This window comes from Bombus pascuorum, chromosome 16 (assembly GCF_905332965.1).
Source record: "Bombus pascuorum chromosome 16, iyBomPasc1.1, whole genome shotgun sequence".
In the NCBI taxonomy this organism is placed as follows: domain Eukaryota; kingdom Metazoa; phylum Arthropoda; class Insecta; order Hymenoptera; family Apidae; genus Bombus; species Bombus pascuorum.
The window spans coordinates 6,686,683-6,707,439 of NC_083503.1; positions in this window are offsets into that span (position 1 = coordinate 6,686,683).

Below are 20,757 nucleotides of genomic sequence, written 5' to 3' on the forward strand. Positions count from 1 at the left end.
GAAAATAGCGTCTTCTTGTAACCTTCTTTCAAATAGCTTGATCTCGCATCAGGTGTCGTGGCATCTACAAACCCAGAAAGTACTCGATTCTACGTAGAATCGGATACACCTAGGAAAACTCTGATTCACTGCCAGGTCCGACCGATTCTCGAGCAGAACCGAGTAGCAGCTACTTACTACGCATCGAGTTCGTTTGCAGATTTTCACTTTAGCAACATTCCGATTTCACGCATGATCCTACAGCACCTACAACGATTAGCACCGAAAAAAGACCACCTACACTTTGCAACGCTGAAACAGACTGTAAAATAAGTTCCGCGAGTTCTCCGACGTATCAATTCAACTGAATATTTGGCTACAAACAGAGAAAGATATTTAATACTCTAGTGCAGACAGGTATATGCAGACTTGATCCAAAATGAGCTTCCAAGGAAAGAAGGGAACGTTTCAAGAAAGAATGTCTGGAAAACTTGACACCGTTTGAAGACACAAATTACTCAGTTTAGCGAGTCATTAGAAAAGTAGGGCGATCAACAAGATCAGTTCTACCGATTAGAGCGGAAAATGCAGCATGGACCAGGACGGACAAAGAAAAAGCAGCAACATTTGCCAAGTATCTCGATGAACGGTGCAGACACATCCATAGTCGAACAATTGAAAGAAGAGCCGGAGACACTGCTTCGACTCTCGACTCGTATCAGGCCGTTTACCGTTGCTGAAATAGATAATATGCAAATCCCTAAATCCCAAGGAACCTCCTGGTCTTGATTTAATAACAGGGAGAATTCTAAAGGAAACCATTGCCCTTCTAACCGTCATCTACAACGCGTTACTGACAGTTATTACGAGTATGAATTAGCTTCGAGAGACTTTTCGGTGTAAAAATGCGTTAATTTCGACAAATTCCGAACCATTGCTCTGGTAAAAAGTGGATGCCGCGATGATAAAACGATTTATCTTTGAAAATAATTCATCCGTCAACAAATTTTTCCACTGTTTCGTCACTTGAACGGTATGTTCCTTCAAACGTGTACTGTATCGACAGGTAGGTCGGGAGAGCACAAATAATAAAGAAATTTTTGCAGTTAAAGTTACTTTAACCAATGGCATTATATATATATATATATATATATATAACATATAACATATATATATATATAACCGGAGTTGTCGGTCTCGCACATAGCGGGAAAGTTACGCGGAACAAACTCCCTCCACGAGCCCCCGGCAAACATAAACGATATTTGCATATTTTTTGCAACAAATTAGCTCCACCCATGCAGAAAGTACTTCTTAGTCTTCTGCGAGAATCAAAGGCAAGTTCGCAAGTCGAAGAATAAAAAAGACTCGACTGAAATTTCTGTAAAGTTTGGGCGGTTCAAGGACACATTGTTCGCAACTTCATCATTTATTTCTGCATGTAACCGGCAGGATTATCATAGAAGAGTATTATATATATATATATATATATATATATATATATATATATATATATATATATAACATAACAATAACGAAAAGCATTCTGTATCATATTTGCTTAGTAAAATAATAATATTGTTTCCTACTTACATAGCACTCAATAAATATTAACACTTTTAATTACATTAACTACATACGTTATAATGGATTTTCTTTTATTTACAAGTCACGATATTTAACGCAATAAAATAACTACGCAATTTCTTCGGGTTATAACTCCGTTACCAATACAGTTACACAAAAATGTCAAAGAAGCAAGATGAATGGCTACTACATTCGTAAGACCATATTTTCTCTAAAAGTGCAATGCTGCATGTGCAACAACAATTGCATTATTTTTTAATGGAAATGCATCTTCTTTTACATAGATGGATTCCTGTCGTCGTTCTACGTGATAGAGCGTTGCGGTACAATGCTAAAAGAATGATTAGTTATCGAAATACTTTTCAGAAATATCTTTTATCAAAGAAGATGCACAAACGCCGTACGTTGATGCGTGTGGTCGTATCAAAAACATGTACGTATTCGTTAGTTAGAAGATAGACAAAATAGTGTTAAACGTATGAATGCCAAGTGTAAGTTGAAAACAATGCAACGTGTAATTCTCTTTTCGTCATATTATATCCGAACGTACGTTAATATTAAAGGCTGTTTTATAATTTCGCAGTATACTCATCTTTTAGCATGAGTTCATAGTTTATTCATAATTTATCTGTTCCGTTTTTGGACGAAAATGTTTGCTTTTCGAGTGAAGCACTGGCGTCAGCCGTTCGGGCCCAAGAGGGTCAATAGCGAGGCACGTACACAATTTTGCAAAGCAGGAAAATGTCGTATTCAAGCCCGGAGTTGTCGGTCTCGCACATAGCGGGAAAGTTACGCGGAACAAACTCCCTCCACGAGCCCCCGGCAAACATAAACGATATTTGCATATTTTTTGCAACAAATTAGCTCCACCCATGCAGAAAGTACTCCTTAGTCTTCTGCGAGAATCAAAGGCAAGCTCGCAAGTCGAGGAATAAAAAAGACTCGACTGAAATTTCTGTAAAGTTTGGACGGTTCAAGGACACATTGTTCGCAACTTCATCATTTATTTCTGCATGTAACCGGCAGGATTATCATAGAAGAGTAAGCTCATTATAACTGAACCGGAAGACCTAATTTATTTAGAAAATCACTGGTGTAGCGATCAAAGGGAATGAAGCAGAGTTTCCTCGAGTCTTGAAATCGAGTTTCAAGTTCAAAACCTGCTTTTCTCTTTTCTATTTTCCCAGGGCTTGAAAACATTAAATTACCAGGGCTAAGTGAATGCGAACTACTGCTTTACTGCTGTAAAAAATTTAGCGTTTTAACGGTAGAATATATTTATATACGAAGCGATTCCGCATAGCTTTTCTTTCTGCTGCAATTTAAATTGCATCGTGTATTAGATACTACGCTCTCGAAAATATATTCAAATTCGGAAAAATAATCGAACATGTTTATTATTTATTATTGGTAGTCTTTCAAGCATCAATGCAGGTATTAGATATTAATCCTTCTGGTGGTCAAATATTAGTCAAGTATCATTTGTTAAAACTTTTAAAGATATTAGTAATCTGAGGGTAACATAAGATGTCGATAACGTTTGTTATTGTAAGATGCATGGAAAATGGAAAAATATTCGACGCCAAAGTTTCCAACAGACTATTAGTATCATCATTACGGACGCGAAAAGTGCGTTCCAAGCGGAGTAAAAAGTATTTCCTGTCTGAAGTAATATCAATCTAACGTCAATATCCGACATCGTTAATAACAATCTTTACTTTTTCGCTTCAGCAAATTAGGCATATGTTCGCGCCTTTACTGGTGCAGAGTAATCGATGAAATTTGTTTTCCTAAGCTACGGAATATGATGATAAAATGTAATAAATAAATTATACAGATGTTGTACAAAATAATGGAGACGACTCTTATACATCGTATATATGTCATATAAACGGTGTTTTCGTTATTTTGTTTAATCTCTGTGCAAACAAGGCGTATATTCAGTAAACTACAATTCTAAAATTATCAAAAGTATCAAAGTGAAATTCGCCGCAATTCAAATATACACTTGGCACGTTCAATCTCATCGCAGATTACATACAGGCTACGTTGAGCAAACGACAAAATTATAATAAATCTACATTTTCGGAATTCCGAGTTTGACCTCTTTAAAGCCGTGTAGCATCAAAGCGAAAAGTAATGAATGTGGTAAAAGATCACTACTACATTACGATTCAAATATTCAGTTACCCATCTACAAAATTTTTTAGTTATGGAAATACTTTTACAAATGGAGTTTTACCGTGTTTGGCACGCAACTGCCCGATAGTGAGATTTATGACACGCTATTTGCTATTGAAACAAATAGAGGCGAAAGCAGAAAACTTGAAAATGCATGCAATTTGTCGAAATTACTGCGAGGCCGCATATTGCTATCCAGATGGTAGAAAATTAAATCTATTTCGCAAAAATAGCCAACCACCTGGCTTTGTCGTGAACCTCGTGACACTTTGAGTCTTCGTCAACGTGTTCGGAATTGTTCGGGAATCGAACAAGGGTGAATTTTATTTTTTTTAAAAGAACCATATATTTTTAACAGATTAATCGGTCTGTCATGGCATCCTTTATAAAAAGCTTAATTAATCAAGTTATTGAAATTATTAAAATTTAATTAACAACCAGTCATACGTGTGGTATTGTGGTAGAAAATTTGTCATCGTTTCAACATTAGTTATTTATATTAAAGGTATTCTAAATCATAGCATCGTATATTAGTATAGTATTATTCTAAATTGGCAGGTAATACTTTAGAAGGCTTAGTTTTCGAGAAAACCAACTGTGGAAATTTGTTTGATATGAATTTGGCTAGTTACCGCGTTCTTTGTAGTATTATATAGCACTATATGTTAATAGTATTATAAATTAAAATGTCCTCAGTTGGAACTCCTCACACGTTCTACCAGCAAACTGACGTTCAGTCGCGTACGATCGTTCTGCACGTGGTTATAGCACCTACATATTCCATGTACTTTGTACTCGGATGCGAATAGAAATTGTGGCAAATTCGACAATCGATTTCGTAGTCGCGCGACTAGTCGCGAGTGGAAACGTGGACTGACGGTTTTATCATGATTGGTTTTGTTCCATTTCAATCTTCCATTGATTTATCATCTAATTTACCAACTAGATTTTTCAAATGCTTGACGGAACGACTGATCAGTTTCCAGTCCCGTGTATACGACTGTGGTTTAATTTATCGGGAAATGATATCAAATATCACACTAACTTGTCATTAACATTTCCATTTCTGTATGCTAGTAAGCACGAAATTGGACCATTTATTTGAAAACTGGAGTATGTTGATTTCCCTTTGTTTCGAAATATCAAAGTGTTTGCGCTCCCATCGATTGAAAAATCCTAACAAGGTCTACTTGATTTCACTGAATTCAACTAGATCGATATCTTTTTTCTAAAACTAATTCACTAAACTGTACTAGTTGTGCAGTTTGTTAAATTTTAATCGTTTAAAATCGATGTTTTATATAGTTGAAAATAGATAGAATAAAACGAAATAAATGAAAATTATTATATTATCGCGTTAGATTGCAGTAAACATACTTGTATCGTTATCAGATTCTGATATCAATGCGAGATTATAGACCGTGAAAAGAAGGCAAGGTTTATTTATTTACTAATCAATATTTAAACGATTTAAGCAAATAATATTAATAATTTACCGAATCGCATTTTAACAACTATAATTTGTTTTTTATTATTCGTGCCTCGACTGTTTGGTCAGCGTACAGATTATGCAAAATGAGCTTACGTCGCTTTTAAAATAAATGATTATGCGATACCATTCATCAACGAAATTTATATCGATTAAAACGAGAGAATATTTTAAATATATAAATTATGGATTGTGTATAAATACAAAGTTTACGCTAAGGTATATGTAAACGTTTCGTTTTCTTAATTTTTTCAAGAAATGGACCTTCACCACTTTCAAAATAAACGGTCGATTAATTAATGCGCGAGAAGGTAATTTTTTCAAAAAGCTATAGTAAGTAATAACTATTAGAAAGATTCTAAAAGCAATTTTGTAAGGCAAGTATTTTTTGAATATTCGTTCGTGATTAATATAAAATGAACGATGGTATGTTTACCAGGGAAAAACGAATAGCAGAACTATTGCCACTGAAAATATTGTAACAATTTGATAGAACATGCATGAATATCTAGCGATAAGCATATTTTTGCTCTTGCTCAGCTATTCCGTCCGTTAACAGACACCAAATCGTTGAACTTTTACATCTGTTCCCGACAGTTCCTCCTCCGATTCCATTCCATTCGACTTTCTCGACTCAGTTTTCATCGTTCTCTTCCCTTCAGCCGGTCGTTGTCAGAGCGGAGAGCGAGGTAGCCGAAGAATACCGCGTGAGAGCATGCAGAGCATTTCAATAAACGACAGGAAGAATAGCACCGGCTGCATTCCTTCCCTGGATCGTCCAGAATGGTTCAACCGGTCACGCAGTCTGAAACTTACTTACGGTTTTCTAACCATTTCTATCTACTCTCTGGCTGCTCGCAACTATTATTTCCGCTTTAAACGTAAACCTGCAGATTCGACGAATAAACGTGTAAACGGCCAAGAAGAAGATAAAGCACAGATAGTGCAATTTATCGTTGTTTCTGGTCAACAGGCGGAAAGAAAAACGACGCGGAATTCGTAAATGTACAAGCAACGGAGCAAAAATATGGTCAAACGATGAATAGTATTTACACTTGGTTTAATAACTGCCAATTTCAAGAATTTTCCCTTTCTTTCTAAAAATACGTCTTGCGCGTCAACATTATACGAATTGGTTCTTAATTGTTTACGTAACAAAGGATAATAATAAACAGCTACTTTTATAATCTAATATTTCGTATGTCGTTCTTTACTCTCTACTTTTACTCGAATATACTGACTTTTCATTTTATTTTAATCCATTCTGTTAATAGAAATTGTTTAAGTTGGCTTTCATTTATGACGCGTTTTCCCAATTTGGCCAAAAGATGTAAATCTAGAATCTACGTTGTAGACTGTATTGTGCTTAGGCTTGTTGCTTTTTTGGGATACAAGGTTCTCCCCAAGATCTCATTTTGTACACTTTTTGAAAGCTTTTCTTTTAAAATATTTAAATAAATGTGTTTATCCATTATATCTTGAATAGAAGCGCCTCATACGTTCTTTAGATCTAATTCCGTATTATATTTGGATCTGCACGTTAAAATCAGTTTGAAGAAACTTTTTCCCTTTGCAACATAATCTCTAGGAAACTTTAATTTTCTCTGCTGATTAATTTTGCTTTCGCCTTGCAATTCGGGACTGATATTCGACATATTACGATAAACGAAAAATACGTTTTTATTTTTAATAAACTTTCTTATTAAAATCTTCGTTAATTGTTACGGCGATCTCCGTGGAAGATGTAGCATGGTCATTTTTCACTCTGTCAATGATTTTCCTCTTTTCTCGCTTGGGCAACTTTTCTGAACGACCAAGTATTTATTACATTTTACGCGTTAGAGAATCGTTTAATTACGCCTCTAATGACGAAACGACTTCTTTGAATCTCCTTTTCTAAACAAATTTATTATTATTTTTCGTCCGCAACGGTCTGATTTCGTACTTTTTGGTGTTTTCTTTCAAGAACAAGTAACAATGTTATTCAAACGCATCTAGCCATACGTATGTACTTTGTACTTAAGAAAGAGAGGTATAACTATAAAAATCTATAAACATTGTATTTCACGTCTTCTTTATCAATTTGTTAATTCAAGTAATTCAATTTAAAGGCTAATATGTAATGATAATATAATACTGACAAGTTTATAAAATTATAATCGATATCTTTTACACATATTTTTCACGCGACTTTAGCGATTCAAGGTAAACGAAACAGCCTGCATAAATTTATGTTTACCTACTTAGGAAAAAAGTTTTTCTCGCGTTTAATACTTTTTCTGTTAGCGAGGATGAAGTAGCGGAATACAAGCCTTACAGTTTCCAACTTAAAGAAGATTTCATTCGAGATCAACGGTGCAGGCGAATAACTTTTATAGGTTAAGAATCATCTATTCACGACTGGCAATTAGCACTACCCGAGTTCGACTACTTCTTAAGTATTAAGTAGCTTATTAAGTAGATCTCTGTAAGGTGAACTTCTTAAGGAACTCATTCGCGAAAGAAGGAAATTCATGCAAAATTATTAGAACAGTGATAGCCTTTAAAATCTCAAGTATGTTTTACTACGTTTTATGCTGCTCGGCACCTGCTAACTTTTATACGTTGATCCTTTTATTACACGCGCTTCGAAATTACAAAAGACAGTTTATCCGAAATTTTATTCTCCAAAGAGTTATTCAAACCTACTTTTTATTTCCTAAAAGGTATCAATTCGAAGGTGACTGACAGACTTTTGAAAAGATTTACCAACCATGCATCGAAAAAGATGTCTGACGAAAGGAAGCAATAGGTAGTAATAGAAAATAGAAAATATCACGTTATTATATAATTCTGTATATAATTGTTAAAGTAGCTACTTCAAGTAAAACTTTACATCTTTATTTATGTATATCCGTGAGACTGCTATTACGCAGAAATATTCCAAATAAGCAGAGGTGCATATTACTGTACCCTTGAATATACATTATGTTATGGGTTGCAAGATCTAGGAACAAAGGAACTAATAAACAGATTTCTATTTGTGTTCCCTGTAGCCATAAGGTCTACCTTTTTGGTAATGTCCTTTTGCTCCCTATCATTCCATTGTCTAGTAACGCTAAGGATCTGAATCAGCATAAACTGATACATTAGACTTATCCTTATACCTGTAAATATTTCAATATACTTTTCTATTGCAAATTCATCCACTCGTGCTTCAAGTCAACTTCAACCTCAACAATAATGAATGAATGAATGAAAATTTACATAGAGTATAACAACTAGATTGTAGCGTTCTTTCGAGATCCGTGCGTGAGAAAAGAAAGAGGAATAAAAAGTTGAATCGTCTCTTGTAAAACAAAGAACGTTAGACGTAAATAATTTTGTCAGTTATGCCAAAGGGCGAAGGAAGATGAATACTTTAATATTCGTTTAACAAGTATAAGCAAGTGTACAGTTAACGTAGACGTTGTGTGATTAAGTATACTAATGTAAAGTGAATTGCTAGAAATGCGCTTAATACGCTTGATGCCAGTTGGATGTAAAGCCCGAAGGAAAAAATAAAAGTTTGAAATAGGAAATAAAGTAAGTTGCTCTGCTAGCGTATCAAAATGACATTCATGATTATTATTTCCTTTTTTCTGTTAGCTTGTGCAAAATTTGTATCAACGGAAAAATGTAAGCGAGCGAACGGTTATTCGTCAGAATCGATCTGTTAAAATGTTTCGCGTATATATCTGTGTTTGTAATAACGGAAAAAATGACAAATATCCAACATGGTAAATTTAAACCAGGCGCTGTGTATAATACGAAAAGTTCTCCGGCGAAATATGTACAAAACTTCTGTAAAATTATATCGTTGATATATTCGAGTGAAATTTTTTAAAGCCAAATCGATACAAAATTTAAATTAAACGTGAAAAATTGCAATATTTGAGATATTTTAATTAATACTTTTCACGGGGACAGGAATTTGAAAGTTTTATTAGATCGTTGACGCGTAGCGGGGATTTTAGGAGCGGTAAATGACAACGAAGGGCAACGTACGACTATAATAAAAAATAAATAAAGAAGAATAAAGGTTGACGCGATGAGCGAGGATGATGAAATTTAATTAATTGGTTTTCGATACGAGCTCGACCATCCGTGTCGCATCGATGAATTTCATGTGACCGTCGCGTTGCGTTACTTGGAAAATTGTTACAACAGCTGCGACTATTACATCGTCTCTAATGCAGCAGAAAGAAAGGAAGAGCCTGTTTCGAAATCGCCAGATATCCAAGACGACAGGGATTTCCGGTAGGCGATAATCGGCGATGCATTAAAATCATCGAAACGGCGCATCGGCAAATCTTGCCAATGCGTTCGCCATTCGAGTCTGTGTTGCATTTGCACTGCAATGCGATTGTGTTAAACGCAGAAGCGGGCCAACGTCGGAAAGATCGCGAGGAAACTCTTTACGCGAGAAATGCTTTTAAAAGCGGAATCCTTCGGGCGCTTGATACGTTCGCGAAGCGGGGGAAGGTACCACGAAGATAATACGACAACTCGTGGATACAATGCAATGTCGTGGCATGCACGTACGCCGTTCTTTCGTTAAAAGCATCGACAATGCGCGTAGTATCGACGAGAAATGTAAGATTTTTCAAAATATCGCATTAGATCTACCTTTCTCATAGTCCATGATTTTACAATATTTTGTGGATTGTATATATATCGTTTTATTTACGAGCTAGAACAACCGCTTATCTTCTTAAGATTACTATCCTTCGTTCGAAATTCGTTCGAAATTTCTGAAAACCTTACGATATCAAATACAACGTTTAACCCAACTTTCGTATTATTCGACGTGCTTTGAACTTTACGCAATCCTTAGCAATTTGGCCGATATCTCCGATTGTTCTCCAAACTTCAGTATATAGAAGAGGAGTGCTTAAAGAGGTAAAATATACCCTAAACGTTATTATATTAAAGGTAAAAGATATAAAAAAAAGTGTCGCAAAGAATTCCAAGTATTTTTAATTTTATACTAAAACTAAACCTGTCGGTATCTCCTATGGGTCTAAATAAGAAAATGTTACATAAATATAGGTCGCTTAAGGCAGTATGAAAAAGTTATGGCAAAAGTATATAATACAAAGGGAATAATAGCAAACCTATAGAATATAGTGACAACGTATGGCTGTTAAAATCTAAGATACCCTGTAAAAATGCAAATTAAAGTAAACAGTTCAAATAACAAAAACTAACAAATAAACGAAAGAAATGGAACTTGATGGACATCTGGGTCGCTTGCTTGTACTGTTTCTTTTCAAATTTCTAAATAAAAATGACAAAATTCAACGTGAGTTTTAGGCTAATTTTAAGTTTAGTTTTAATACAAGATTCTTAGTAACTTGGAGTTGTTTGCGACGCTTTTTTCAAATGATGTTTTACTCTTTTACGTAATCTCCTGCAATATATTAAAGTTTGAAAGAAACGAGAGGTACCGACCAAATTCTAAAGTATTACCAAACTTTACTATAACTTCATTTCTTTCAAAAGTTTAACACAAAGGGTACGAAAGTGTAAATAGTCAAGTACTATCAAGGCAACTAATCACGATTTTAATCGATTGAACAGAAAATGTAGCTGAAATGCATGTACAATATTACATTACCAGAATATTTTTTACAATTTTATTGCGCTACTCATTAACAGCCATGGATCGAATGTTCGATTATAGGAGGTAAATTCGGTCCACATCACGTCGAATAATCAGGATACTACTTCAAATATAATAAACTCTTAAAATGTCTAAAAAGAAACATACTGTCGTTTAACTATGAGTAAGAAGCAACAGAAAAATCAAGGCGCCAATCAATTTATCATCACCAATTCAGAAATAGACTTATTGTAATTCATTAATTAGTTTACACGAGATCCGCGGGCTTTGTAATTTTCAGCCGCCTGTGTCCTGGTGGGTCGTTGATCAAATTGCTCACTAATAAATTGGGCTGCTTTTGTAATCATTTTTTGTGCAATTTCGCTTGATTTCGAATGAATTCGAATCCATTTTATCTGAAATTTTTTATTGAAAATTGCTAGCACTCTCAGAGCTATAATTGAATTTCATATGTACATATCGAGATTTATATATTAGCGATCTATTGTTCAGCGAAAACGGTGATCTACGCCTCTTCAGTTCAATATCTAGTTGCTCTGTTTGTTTTTAAGTGTTGCCTGCACGTAAGCCGCTTGTCTTATTACGTGTACGTAGATTCGGAAGCATTTAATTTGATTTTCGGTCCTACCTCAAATTTCCTCTGTGGATATTTTTATAGTTTTCGTTGCTTTGTCCAAGTTCTCATCTGATGCTAGAATTGTCGTCAGCATACTTAACTACTAGTGCTGATCGTAGCGAGATGTGCTATAAAAATTTGGTAGAACGCGAGTCCCAAGACGCTGCCCTGGGGCATAGCAGCTCGTATGGAGTATAGTTTGCAAAAACTGCCATTGTAGTTCACTCGGGAATATCTTTCAGGTAATAGAGATAGTGGCAGATAATAATTGCGCGGCAGATATTTGATTTTATATAATCCCTCGTGCCAAATGCGATCGAAAGCTAATGTCTATAAAGGCAGATAAACGTACCCTGTTTTCTTCAACACTATTTCGTTCACTATTCGATGTATTTGCTTCATTATAGGATGTTGTTATCAGAATTTCACGATGTCAAATGAGATTATAGGATTCAATTGTTTTAATAGAAGGTTTTCGAATATTTTTGATAATATTACGAGTGGAGAAATTGGTCTAGGGATTTTTCATTTGGTGATTTTCCTGGAAAACTAGAATGTGCGAATTTCCATTGAGTTGGAAAATATCAAAGTTTTATGACTGTGTTATGTATTTAAATTAATATAACAACACCTTTATTTGTAATTTATAAATTGACAAGCGTTTATTTTCACCATTCTCTGTACTTATTTAATCGATTTAAACGATAACATTTATTTATTTATACATTTATTTACAGTGCGTTCATTTATAATGTTATGCAATAACATTATGCAACGATATACATTTTTGTCGCAAGTGTCCTACGTTTCGTCCTTCTTTGAACACATTTTAATCAATTTGTTTCAGTTCGTTGTATTATTCATTTTATATATCGATGACTTTGGACATGCAATTGTCCATCGCTATCATGGCAATACACGTTCAAATGCTCACATACTTTACTGTCATTAATATCATTATACTAAAGTCACAAATGTTCCGCTCCGTAACTGAAAGTAACTTCTGCTTGTTTCTTTTCTTCTTGTGACGACTCAGGTATGCGTAAACAAACCTAAACGATGTCGTTTCTTCTCACACAGCGTGTTAATAGTTAAGCGTAGTATGTTATTTATGTTCGATACCGTTTACTGTGGTAAAGATCGATTTGCGCTAACAGCTTGGCAGAACAATACATTCACGACTCTCTGTCGTTAGAGTCACGGTCACTGTTATCGGTTTTCATACTACGTGTCAATCATAGTACTGTCAAGAAACAATCACGGCTCCGATAAGAATTATTTCATTCGTCAATGTAGAGAATACTGGATTAAAATCTTTTTTAATATTTGCTCCAAAGAATTGCTATCAGGCGATACGTTTGCATTAATTTACACATAACGTTATAAATAGAATACATAAACAGGACATGTGTACCATGGTATTTTACTATAATGCTTTTTATCCCGACTATATTTATTATTCAATATTTATATATTATCTTATCCTCAAATTGACGTATAAAAGCTGATGTACGATAGTTAATATCAAACTGAATACACCCATTAGATAAACGACAAATACCAACTTACTTTAAAAATTGAGAAAGCGAAAAATTTACATTTTTATTTATAAACGATACACAATTTCAATATTAGGGTATCCGTTTAATCAATCGAAATATCGTTAATAAATGGAATTGCATAATCGTGTATTCTGAAAGTGCTGTAAGTCCATTTCCTGTAATCCGCAGGAACGTCCCATGTACAATTTTGTACAAAATGGAGCAACCCAAATATGAAACTCTAAATTTATCATCAACCGGACGAGAGATACCGCGACAATTTGAAAACGTTACATTAATACCTTTGCATACAAATGTTAGACCAAGTACATGCGAAAAATATAAAGACATGATGCAATTATTCGTGTATCATGGTTAATTCAAAACACTTTCGCGCCACGATCCAAAATGAAAAATATAATGTAATATTAATCTTGCAGGCACATTGTTGCAGTAAACAAATAAATATTTTTAGTAAATTAGAAGCAACAGTACTTTGTTTCCTCTGCTCTTATTTATAAACAAAAGTGGATCAAAGCGTAAAACATAAATTTTATGTAATTAAAATTTAATGAAATATACAATGCGCTAGTAGTGCAAGTCCATTCATGACCTTGAAAAAAGATGGGTCTAGTTAATTGTCAAAAAACTGTTTGTATAATGAATTTACATGTATTTAAACACTTGGAGACGTGGACAAATTAAGTGAACTTCGATCGAAGTAAATCGTATGCACATCTGTACAATATGCTCTTTTTATTATATTGTGTCTTTGCTCATATTTTTTAACGTTATTAAAACCACACGTACGGTGTAAGCAAACTAGCATTTTCGGAGTGTAACTGTAAACGGAAGATATAAAAATAATGGTTCCATTAATGAATCGAATTAAATGAATTGTCCGTTTCCGCGATAACTATAAAGCACTATGCTTTAATAATAATAATAAGAATATCGGTGAAACATATGAAAAGTACAATCTGAAGTATACGATGAAACGAAAATGGATTTTTCATATACCGAAAGGAAAGACTTGAAATAACCTTCTGAATATCCTAGAAAATGTTTTCAGTTTGTTCGCGGAATATTATGCATAATAGGATTTTTAAATTTTCTAAATTATTATATGGCGAAGGTTGCTAAATTAAAATTCCACAATTTCTGATACATAGTACACATGAACACTTTAATGTATATTGGAATGTTGAACTTCTGAATTCCTTCTTCGTGTTTCACATACCGGTTGGTCTTGCGTAGTGAACAGCTTCCTCCAAATTAGTCAATAACATCTTGCCTTTATTCATTAAGTATTTCTCAAGTAACTAAAATTATGTAATATTTACTCGTACTAGATGGCAATCTAAATTTGCGAACAGCATGAATTAAATAAATCGATAACTATTTTCTTAAATATGAATATGCAGTCGACCTTCCGGTATCCGAACATCTATTTTCCTAATATCCAAACGTTTCGCTGTCCAAACGTTCTATTATTGGAACAGTATTATCTGAACTTCAACTGTTTCTATCTCGGTCAAAAATTTCGGGATACAGGATATCGTTGATCGAAATTAAAAATAAATGAGCACGGTAAATGAGCAAGCTGTTATTTATTTTCACTTTCGTGCGTCTTATTTTTAAAAGGTTTTCGATAAATATTAATGTATTTCCATAGAAGCCTAACTTTTTTAGAATATTGATGGTTCTCTTCCTGCATATTGTCATATGCTTTTTCGAAGTCCATTGGTATTAGCATTGGTAATTTGTGAATGTTGGTTATTTATGAAGCTGTCGTCAATTTGCGTTACTATATCGATTAGTTGGTCCATTGTAGAGTGAAAGGGTCTGAAGCCACTTTGGTAAGCGGTTATTATGTTGTTAGTTTCGAGTGTCCACCAAAGTCTGTGGTTTATCATCTCTTGATTGGCTTGCTTTTTAATTTTTCAACTAATCCGTGGATTCTGTTCTTCGTACTGCTTTCATTTAGATGGAGCCAGATTTTGAGCAGCAATTACTCCAATTACGTTTTCTAGCAAGCTAGCTAATCGTGTCTAGTTTCACTGGTTAAATGAAAAAATGATTGAACGAATTTCGCTCCTTTTCCTTTCCTTGTATGTTTGTTTCGCTATTTGCGTTAATTGAGTCAGTTGTGATTGGAGTTGCTGGAGTGATAAAGTTGTCATTTGTGTCCAAACCCGCGTGTAGATGTGGAGTTTTGTTACCTATGGATTGGGGTTTACTAATATATTGTGTTTTTTTTTTTTATTTTATTTTGGTTATTTTACAATTTGTCCTTGCGGACATTTGGTAAAGTGTTATATCTTGTTGGTGAAGAAAAAAAAAATATAAATAAAAAATAATATAGCATGTGGGCGGCTACCCCCAGCGGGGTACCAGCTTCGTTTTTTTTTCTAAGTTATATCTTTTATGAATATATTGTGTGACTTACGATTAAAGTTGCAGGCTGGTGAGACGTACTTTTGGATTTGCTGGGTGTATTCGTGACTTGTTTTCTTTCTGGTTTGGTAATAGCTATATCTGAAACTTTTCTATTGATACTACATTGCACGGCTACATGTCCTTCCTGTTTACGTAAGAAGTAGCCGAGTATGCGTGTGAATATACGATCTTGATTGCTGTCATAGTATTTTGCAACGTTACATATATTTTCTGAGCTTACGTTCAGTTGTTTTCGGATACTCATCGGTAGTCTTAGGTAGGTCAGTTTCGAGTAAACTTCAAAGTTATCTTTAAGTAAAGAATTTTACATGGAGGCATGTCGGATAGCATCATTCTTCTAGACCGGGAGATACGTAGCCTTATTACAACACTGATACTCTTGACAGTAAGCGAGGCGTGATTTGACAGGAGTTGGTAAGCTGTTTGTTTGCAATCTTGGTATACTCTTTAGTTTTCCAATAGCATTGAACAACAGCGTGTAGTAAATTATGGTTGCTCCTTCGACACTGTTGGCTAAAGCTGCTGCTTCTTTACCGGGTTATACGTTGCTTATGGTTATTCGAGCAGAGGACGATAGTACGGGTTTAGGCTTTTCAGGATTCGCTATGTTACTAGTGAGGCTACTTTCCAGACTCCTGTACTCAAAGGTCTCTGCCATTGTTTCCTGGCTTGGGTTCATTCGATGGTATGGTCAGTCATACCGCGAGCCCTCAGGCACGATGGTCGCACCGATACTAACGCTGACACTAAAATTCACTCGTGTAAGTAGTTTGCTGCCATAATGTCGCTCGATGTCGTTTGGCACTCGCGATTAATGAAATAAATATATCCGAGCAGTTTAATGGCTCGATGTGAACTGTCGTTTCATAAACCGATACGATAAATATTGAAAATGTGTGGATTTGGCGAAATAAGAATACGCAATAATATACAATTTCCACTAAAAATACATATTAAATTATTTAAAAATATTCATAGAATTCTCCGAAGGAAATAATCTGGAAACATGGATGTCATTCTCGCCGACTGTTTTGCAAAATTCAATAAACGTAGTTAGAGAATTACGAGATATTTCAAAGAATTTATAATACAGTCATATAAAAAACGAGAAAAAAATAGCTTTGCTAAAATTAAAATCGAAAGATTCTGATATGAATATTACTTGGTTTACAATGTTGAATAAAAGTTACCATTATCTCAACTGTTACGATCAACGGTCCGCTCTGTTTTTATCGCTCGTGTGGGTACACGCCGACTCACGTTTACATTTTTAGCTGTCCAAGACGAAATGTAAAAGTTTTTTTTTTTTTTTTATTTTATTTTGGTTATTTTACAATTTGTCCTTATGGACATTTGGTAAAGTGTTATATCTTGTTGGTGAAGAAAAAAAAAAAAATAAAAAATAAATATAGCATGTGGGCGGCTACCCCCAGCGGGGTGCCAGCTTCGTTTTTTTTAAGTTATATCTTTTATGAGAAATGTAAAAGTTGACGAAGCTTCACAGGCCGGTAATCTGACCGAAGAAGCATTCCTTCTAACGAGAAAATGCCAAAGGTAGATAAATTGAGATTTTGTTAATGCGGAAGAGTAGGATAATTTATTTGCGTTGCGATGTTTGCCTTTGCAGAATTCGGTAATCGTATTACGTGACTTCTACAGCGTGATAAATATTTATGTGGCGTGGAAATAAGAGGATCTTTTGTTAGAAATTTATTGTACAATTAAACGTTACCGTCAGGATTTTCAAACTACAAGTAGTTCGTATTCTCTTCTATTGCCACTTACACAAAACAACAAATGCAGAGATGGTATTATGTCCAAATAGAGTAACTCTGATAAATTTTTAGATTCTATGGAAAACGAAGCACCGCATGAAAAAATTGTATTATATATTATTAAATTGCTTTTACGTAGGATAACTTTATCACCGATTGTACATATATTAATATAGCTGTAGATATGCAATGTATTTTCATTTCAAAATTAAAAAAGGTCGGTTATTTTTAATCTTTTAACAATAGTGTAAAATGTGTTAGATCATTTTTTGCCATATAGATTTTGAATCATATATAAAGGTGAAGCAATGTCTCAATAGTGATTCATTAATGTAATTATATATTCAACTTATTCTTATTATTCGATCGAACGAATAACGAATATTACATGCTCTAGTTCTGTAAAAATCTCAAATTTACAAAATTCTATACATTCCACGGTGTTTAACAAACATATGTTTTTAAAAATCAAATTTTCAATTGCAACATTAATCACAATTCGTGTAATTCGGTTATTTGCAAAAATTTACACAGAAATGTTTATATTCAAGACTATCGATAAATATTGAAATTCAGTAAGCACTCTATCGGGAAATTTACATCTTCGTTCGAGCATAAACGAACATTTAACAAAAGTAAAAATTTGTTACTACATTTGGGGAACGTAAGTGGAAAACTATGTTCATTTTAAATCAATGGGGTTTTATGGGTTTTTATGGATACTTATACATTTAAATTTGTTAACATTTAAAATGAAAATTTGGACCTATTGCGTGCAAAACATAACTTCCCTGTTAATTGAAATTATTATAGAGATAATAAAAATGGTTATTTTTATAATTTTTAAAATACTAGTGGTAAATTGTTGTAAATGGCAACTTTTAATACCGATCCTTGGACATTACCAGTTTTGACAGCAAAGCATTTGGTCAGTTTTGTTACTAACATATGACTTCAGGATAAATCTAGAAAATAATTGATGATAAGAGTTAATTACTAACGTGAAATCTTTATTCGTATATCTAAGTTGAGATATAAAAATGTTCAAATAGATATAAAAATTGGTAACGCAAAGTACAAATACAAAGTAAGAAGAGGTTTAGACAGGAGTTTAGAACAGTTGGATTTTACTTGCCTTCAAAATTGTGAACCAAATCTATAGCTGCATTATTAAATACATTTTTATAACTTATAGCAAATCATTAATATTTCGAAAATCGTTATCATAGTGTCTGTCAAAAAATTGGTCAACGTTGGATAATTTTTCGTTCTTAACTGTATGTATCAGTGGTCTGGTAGTGATTCTACGCATGAAAATGAATGGAAAAAGAGGAGAATAAGATCTTTCCGTTTGGGGTTTCGTTTCCGAGAAAAATATATTTGAAGATTCGTCAACCGCTAATTGTAAGTTTCGAGGTGTCTGACTTGTCTTTCCGTTCGAGTTGATATTTATAAAAATTGACAACGTCACGATTTGTTTTCCATCAATACTGTTACCTTATTTTCATCATTGGAAATGGTTTTATAACCAAGGATAAGAGTATTATTTTTTAAACATCATTTTATTAACGTAACAAGTGTTCAAACTGTCGACCGCGCTGCTGCATACATAGCTCTTGTCACGTACCAACTTTCCTTTTGCCATGTGGTACGCCAGATGTGACGGTCCTTGTAAAATTCCACGTAGTCCGGACGCCAAGACCTATCCATTGTTCTAGTAACTGGCAGCAGGCCTAAGAAGACGACATAAACCGAATCTGTTCAGTTTCAGTTTTCTTCACTTAAACATTTTCGGTTTACAGATGGTCCTTATGTTTGTTGCACTCGACTCTTACCTAATACGGAGAAAGCGGGTGCCTGGCAAGATAAAACTTTTCCCATAAACAAGGATGCCCACGAGCCATATCTAGCTCTCCTTGTCTTTACTACCTAATTCATTTACCAATGGGCATCGCGGATCGTTACCCTCACTTTTCCACCAAAAAGTGTGGACAACGAATCCGCGTTCTGAGTTCCAAAGGGAACACCCACACCGAGCTTTCTTCTTTGATGGTACGAGACCGTTTAGACAGTTCTATTTCTAATTTCAATCCGGTTCTATTTCTAATTCCAATTCAGTCACAATATTGACCTTTGTAATAAAACTCTGAGTCTAAAAAAAAAAAATAAAGATTATACTAAAAAATCAACAGTCGTGTAATTACTTAAAAATTACGTGACATTTTGGCGATCCACTGCCAGGATCCATTCGCTTCAGTGAAAACGAAATTACGATTTCGGCGTACGCGCATCATTGAAGATCGAAGGATCAGCGGACCACTGCGAATCTTTGCTACTACGAAGCCCTGCAGCAACTTTCAACGTTCCACTACGGTGAAACTAGACGAGAGGACTACGGTCAGCGCAGAGCAAGCCTACGAATAAGATTCGGAATCTAGAACCAACCAGAGAGGAAACATCCCAGAGACTCCTCAACGGCCATAGCTACTACGGTAAGCTGGAAATCTAGATTCATTTGTACATTACCGTACGAGAAAATCAAGTTTCTCAAGCGTTTCGAGCGTTTCGAGCTCAAATAAATAGTTCAGACTCAGTGAATTTAATTAGAATCATGTCTACATCGCGAAAAGACGAAACCGAGACCGTTTCCGCAACCGAAGTTACGGACAATTCGATTCGTGCCACACTCGACGCGATATTGAAACAAAACGCACTTATTATACAACGTCTGGAAGAAGCGAACAATGAAAAGAAGAAGCGTACGGCAGAGATTAAAGTGCTAAACGACAAAATCTCGAAAATTATGACAGGACACAACGTTAGTACGAAACCAAGCTCTCTGATTACCGTGGACGAAGTTACTACCGCGAGAGACAGAACTCCACCACCGTCCGCTCCAATTCAGTCAGAAGCAGATAACTACCTCTCCTACGAAGATCGTTCACCGCAATTCGCCTCTCCGAGGTTACGGGCCAAAGACGCGGTAGCATGTTTACCACAGCTAAACGGCGAAGACGATATCGGAGTGGAAGAGTTCATACGTGAAGTGCGCGAAGTGCGAGCATTGTGTTATGAACCGACAGTATCGCTCAAGATGATCAAGTCCGGTAAAATTACTGGTAAAGCCGCAATGGCCATTTGCAATGTACCAATCCGCGAATACGGACACCGGTACGATGCCCTAAGACGAAACGTAGCGACCCAAGCCTCCATTAGGGAACAACAAGATCAGCTACGCGAAACGATACAGGGACACGACGAAAGTGTTCAGAGCTACATTATCAGGTTCCGCAGAGTGCTTAATAAACTACAGTGTAGTGTAACGAACGAGTACTATGACGAAATCAGTAGGCGTACAATGAACGACAGAATCTTAAGAGACTCCGTAACAGACTTCATCCGAGGGCTAAAACCCGAAATAGGACGGATATTACTCGGTTATCCACCGTACAACATCGCCGAAGCCGAAAAGAGAGCCTCCGAGA